Source organism: Stegostoma tigrinum, chromosome 33 (assembly GCF_030684315.1).
Source record: "Stegostoma tigrinum isolate sSteTig4 chromosome 33, sSteTig4.hap1, whole genome shotgun sequence".
NCBI classification, from domain to species: domain Eukaryota; kingdom Metazoa; phylum Chordata; class Chondrichthyes; order Orectolobiformes; family Stegostomatidae; genus Stegostoma; species Stegostoma tigrinum.
In genome coordinates this window covers 29,157,212-29,163,211 of record NC_081386.1, presented here as the reverse complement: position 1 = coordinate 29,163,211, position 6,000 = coordinate 29,157,212, and the positions used below count along the sequence as shown (strand labels likewise).

The following is a 6,000-nucleotide window of genomic DNA, read 5'->3' as shown; positions in this document are numbered from 1 at the left end:
GGTGCTGAGGCTTACGATGTTGTCAGCTAAAATAATTTTATTTCACTCTTTTCTGAAACTTGAGATAGCCAGTGAAAGACATTAATATGCTACTTGTCTGTCAAATCTTGGATGTGGTCCAGGCATTGCTGGAGGCAGGCAGGATTGGCTTCAATATCTGTATAAAGAGCTGTAGAAGTGTAAACCAACATTATCTTACGACAGAGAAAATGCAGGAAGAAGCTGAAGATTGTTGGGCTGAGACCCCAGCCGAGAAGAATTCCTGTGGGTAATGCAGTGATTTACAAAATGATGCTCAGGCGTTTGTTACAGAGTTAGTAGGAACTGCAGATACTGGAGAATCCGAGATAACAAGGAGTAGAGCTAGATGAACACAGCAGGCCAAGCAGCATCAGAGGAGCAGGAAAGCTGACGTTTCAGGCGGCCTGAAACGTCAGCTTTCCTGCTCCTGAGAAGCTGCTTGGCCTGCTGTGTTCATCCAGCTCTACACCTTGTTATCTCAGGACTTTGTGTTGGATTTAACACCTCCGGCCTCCAGGCTTTGCTCAATGCTGATGAAATGTCACGGACAAAAACATTAACCCTGTTCCTCTCTCCACAACTGCTGCATGAACTGCTGAGCATTTCTAATAATTTCTGTTCTAGTTACCAATTGGTAGCATCTACAACATTTCACTTTTGCATCACTGAGCGTCCTGTGTGCAACTCAGCTGCTATGCTTCCTGTATCTTCAGCTCTACCAATCTCATAATTAGCAGCAGTTTGTTTTGAGACACCTAAATGTTCTGGAAGGCGTTATATAAATTCAGGTCCTTCAATAACCACTTGAAAGATGCAATTGTGAATAAAATGTCAGCACCATCTGTTCCTGAATGAATTTTTCTTAAGGAGAAAATTCAAGATCTGTCCTAAAGTTGAGGAAATAATTGTGTTTCCTAAATTTGTACCCTGGAAACATTTCATTGGTTATTTGTTGATACTGTTTTCCTTTCAATTAGATGTTGCATTTTGAAAATTAGGCTTTCTGGAACTGATTAATACCATAAACGTTTTCAGGAGCAGACGTATTTGATTAGACGCTTCATTAATATTCAGCCTTATGTATGGAATTAGGTATGCTTCTGAAAACTGTATCTTAGTGTCATCTGAAACTGTAACCACTTCAAGAAGTGTAACTGGGAATAGGTTGTCAACAGCACATGCTCCCTGATGAATCGTTGAAGATGCTTTAATCTACGGATGAACACACATAACCATCACAAATCGGCGTGAAGGCATCGTATGAAAACCTTGTGTTCCACCAGGAAGACACATCAGACAATTCTGTACTCCGATAGATCTATGTACACAAGAGGGAAAATAAGTCAATAGATAGAAATACTTTAAATAGATTTGCTGTAAGATGCTTTGGATGGTGACTGTAGCTCTTTTGACACGGCTGTGAGCAATGACAAGGTAAATCTTTTCTCTACTTTTTAAGGTTTATTTTTAAAGCGTCTAGCTATGTAAAGATCCAATTTAATGCACTGTTGTTTAATTCATGATGTTTGTTTTCTATATTTTTTGTAAAAAAATTGATTGGTGGGGTATTCCCAATATTCTGTCCCTTCCTCATGGAAAATGACTGCTCATCATGTTGGGCTACAGCTCCATAAAACCCTATGGTACCTCACCCAATGAGCTATCCTTCCTCGCAGAAACTGATAAAGTGACAGCCAAGGAGACTGTTGAGTCATTGAAGGGATTAGGGGTTAAACTTAATCCTGTTCTAACTGGACATCTCTGTTCCAGTGGCAGTAACTGGATAGCATTTAGGGGTGGAAAACCAAGCCGACTTCTCCTGAAAGCTAACTGTAGCATTCCGACCCTTGCTGCTTAAGATCATTTAATTAAGATAAATCATGCATTGAATGTCACATCTTTTTGTTTTTAGTATCATGCTATTTAACAAAATTAGTAATATACATTTTTGCACTAAATTTCAGTCAACCAAATCCGTTCTCATTTATTCCCATTACATGGAATTCCAAAAGACCTTTTCGCTTTCCATTCACACCATATTGAATACAAATTCAGTTGATGAACATGAAGACCAATTCCGACTTTATTTTATTACTCAGCTTCATTGGACATGTTCTGGCACACACATTCTGAAGTGGGGTTTGAACACTGACCTTTTGGTCCACAGGTAGGACAAGACCTTTTGCTCAGATACATTCTTTTGTACATAATTCCTTCAAAGGTTTTGAACAGAGATGGTAGTGTTCATTATGTATGAATCAAAATGTCTAATTATATTTAGATATTGGGCATTAATTGTGGGTTTAAGTAGGGATCTTGTAGTAGCGTTCCTAACTCTGAGTCAGGAGGCCTGTGTTCAAGTCCCAACCTGCTCCAGATCTCTGGACAGGTTGATTAAATTATCTTCTGTACTATTGCAGGTTGAAACTTTGGAAGTTGAATTGGAGGCTAATGCTAATGTGTGTCTCTGTAAACAATGCTTGGAAGTGAATAAAGATTTGGCTTCAATTCTATGTTTTACCATCTCATTATCTAAGTCGTGAGAGATGGTGCATTTCTAATCTGTCATTTGGTTGTTCTTTTAAATGTGTGACACAGTGTAGGTACGGAGGTTTTATGTAGGAAGTGTGCTTAATGATCTATTTCTTGTGCCCCCACACCACTATCACACATGTGCACACACATACATTTCCCAAACTCTTCGGTGACTTCTGGAACCAGGGCTAAAAGATAGGCCATTTAGGACTAAGGAGGAATGTCTTCACTCAAATCCATTAGAATTCTCTACCCCAGAAGGGAGATTGGTAGATTTCTAGATATTAGTAAGAGCAAATGACATGTGGGTAGGCAGGAAAATAGTGTTGAGGTAAAAGATCAGCCATGATCAGGCTGAGTGGTGGAGCAGAACTCAAGGGGCTGAATGGCCTCCTCCTACTCCTGTTTCCTATGTTCCTGTGGCATCACATCACTAGTGCTACTCCCAGCTGTTTGCTTGCATGCTGCACGTGATAATCTGATAAGACTCTGTAGTTTTTTTTACGGCCTTTCACCGGTGCTGTATCTAGAAGCTGGTTTCGAGTGACAATTTCTGTATTTTTCTCATGGAAGATTAAGTGAAGGAAACTGAATAAGTGAAACCAGCTAATAGAGTTTGGAATTCTGATTCAGGCCAGATAAATATTCAGACTTTTTTTTTTCTTCTTGCACTGGACTGTCCGAGACAGTTTGTGGCACATGCCAGGCATGTGCCTGTTTTGAACCACACAAACTGAAAGGATTTGGGGACAAGCTCTGAACTGGACTGTTTTTCACTCACTCCATGAACTGAAAATACACTCGCAATGTATAATTTCTACTTCCTTCAACCAACAGCTATGCAGAGCTTAAATCTTTGCTTGCAAGCGTTCTTGGTACGCAAATAGCAAGGAGGGGATATTTGTGGTGCAAAGCTTAAATAACTAGAGCACAGTTCTCATCTGATAATGTTATGGACCAGACCAGACCTCTTCAAAATATTTTAAGAAGAAAGCTTAAACCCTAACAATTTCTTATTTTAAAGGCAAATGTAAAGTGTTTGGCCCAGATTCAATGCAACTGGTCAAACTACTCAATGTTAAGCAAAACACAGTTTATTTAAACATTGTAGTTAAAATACAAGCAAAGAAAGAGGATTTTAGAATAACAAGTCTGTTGGAAAACATAACTGAATAATAGACATAGTGATTATTACAAATTAACTGTTCCAATATAGCAACACTGCATAAACACACCCCTTGGCAAAAAAGGAAAATTCAGAAAAATGCAGATTCTCAAATGCAGTTCTCCAATCCAAGAGGATAAAACATCAAGAGAAATTTTAGAGAGAGTAATAGCCAGGAGATACTTACTGTAGCTTCCAATTCTGTTGAGACCTGAAAAGCCTCTGGTGCTACTGAGAAACCAAAACCTAGAAATCCTAATCTGAGAGAACTGGCCACACCCATTCAGTCTGCATTAAAAATAATGCAAGGCCACCAAAGCTGTTTATTCATGTAGTCTTCAGTAGCCAGCTTATTGCCTGTCATTGAATCTGTCTCTTGAAAGAAACCAGGGCAAGTAACCTCTTACGGCTACAGCATGGTCACAATAGACTGTTCACTTGTCACATTGGTCTAAAATTTCACACATGCTGCCCTTTCACAATAGACTGGTTCATACTAAACTCTGGGTGTGGTTCATGCGTGATTTACAATATTCACACCTGTCTTTATGGGTTGAATTGCCAGAATGGGCTTGCTCTTATCATACATTGACTCTCAAGGTATTCTTGGTTTAGTTCTTAACTTCACATGACATATTGATTAATTTTAAAACAATACCTAAACAAAATGTGGCCTTTGCTGGCTATTCAGAATTCCTAATTAGATCAGCTAAACAAATCTAGTGTAAATATGTGTAAAACACATATGAAGACCACCATTGATTCCCTGTCTCTGAAAACACTGCATACAAAAATGCTGATTTTCACCCATGAGATTTCTACATCCTTGCCACCTTCCCCCACCTCACTCATACTCTGCAATTTGCTTCAGCCCTTCATGAGCTGTGCTTTTCAAACTGTCATTTGTCCCAGCCTCCACATCCCCTCCCATTCCATGTACTGGCCAGTATTCGGAATTTCAATCTCCTGACCTGACTCTCAGGAACTCTAAATGTCTTCCTGCTTCTCTCTTCTTCATTCCCCCTTCAAAATCTGCCTCCTCAACAAACTTCTATTCAGTCATTTCCCAGCATTCCTCCCGCATCTGTCCCTCATCATGTCAATGGGGCGTATCTGCTATATAAATGGTCCAAGTGATATTGGACGTGCATCGCAACATCCCCCACCGCCACCCTGGAGACTAGCTGAGAGGGCAGCCTGAGTTTGATCTCCTGGACCTTTCTGGAATGACACTGTAATCAATTTAGGCCATTAGCTTCCTCACTGATATTGCCCTTAGTGACATTACCCACCTTAGCCCCATACTCGAAACATTCCTAAACCCCTTGAGCTTGCTGCCTATCAACTCTCCTTGGACCCTGACAGCATGCCGGATCGGTAATTGTCAGATTTAGTTAGTGTAGTACCACTTTGCCAAGGCTTTTGGAATGTCTACCAGTTGTTTAAGAGACCGTCAATGAAAATATTCTTCCTTTGATGTGGTCACCTAGAAAATATATTTAATCATTTTATTATCGTGAAGTAACGCTAAAGAGCTGTCGATTAATGGTTTTTGTGTGCTTTATTTTGGTTTCTAAATGACAGCTCAATCCTGACTAACAAGTCATTTGGGAAAGAAAGCTCATTTAACCTGTTTCTTTATTCCAAAACTAAATCAGGGAGGAAACAACTCACTAAGAGCAGCATGTTGCAACTCAGAGTGACACGGATCCAGTGAGAGAACCCAGAAATAAATACAACTGGAACCAGAGAGTTAGGTAATAGCACACACGCTTGTTAAAATACCCGGGAAACACAGGTTTCATTTAAGGAAGCAAATAAATCTAACATCCTTTGTCCAGTTTCTCTCTTCCTGAAAGTATCAAGCATTGTGAGTCTAAAGTGCAACCCAGATATCAGCTTGGAGAAATATTTTAGTGCCACTGAAAGAAAAGCCAATAAAACTGGCAAATGCCATAGTGGGGTTGGATTCATTTCCTTCAATAGGGTAGGACCAGTATCAAGTGTTACTTTAAAAAAAAACTTCTTCTTCTCTCTGAGATATTTATCGATGAAAAGCAGTCAGAAATAAGAAGGCAAACTGAATTTCATCAGAAGTGCTTCAATTATATTACTCCTAATTGTTGCAGCAGTTAAAAACCAAAAATACACAATGTATTGTTGTCAGTGGTGAAGTAATGACCCTCACTGTGGATCTCAAAGAAATCTGCTCAAAAAGCACCAGTGGTCTCAGTAGCATGGGTGTCCTCTCTACCTGGCGGTCAGTTAAGTCTGGCCAA

The 6,000-nt window shown here is 39.7% G+C and overlaps 1 protein-coding gene across 1 annotated transcript in view; it reads left to right on the top strand.

The window, feature by feature from the left end:
• The first annotated feature begins 1,246 nt into the window (after window positions 1-1,246).
• nox5 (NADPH oxidase, EF-hand calcium binding domain 5) overlaps window positions 1,247-6,000 on the top strand; it is a 94,744-nt gene continuing 89,990 nt past the window's right edge. Inside the window, exons 1-2 of the mRNA XM_059639193.1 lie at window positions 1,247-1,455; window positions 2,121-2,188. The gene's annotated coding sequence lies outside the window, so the exon portion shown is untranslated. The remainder of the gene's footprint in view (window positions 1,456-2,120; window positions 2,189-6,000) is intronic.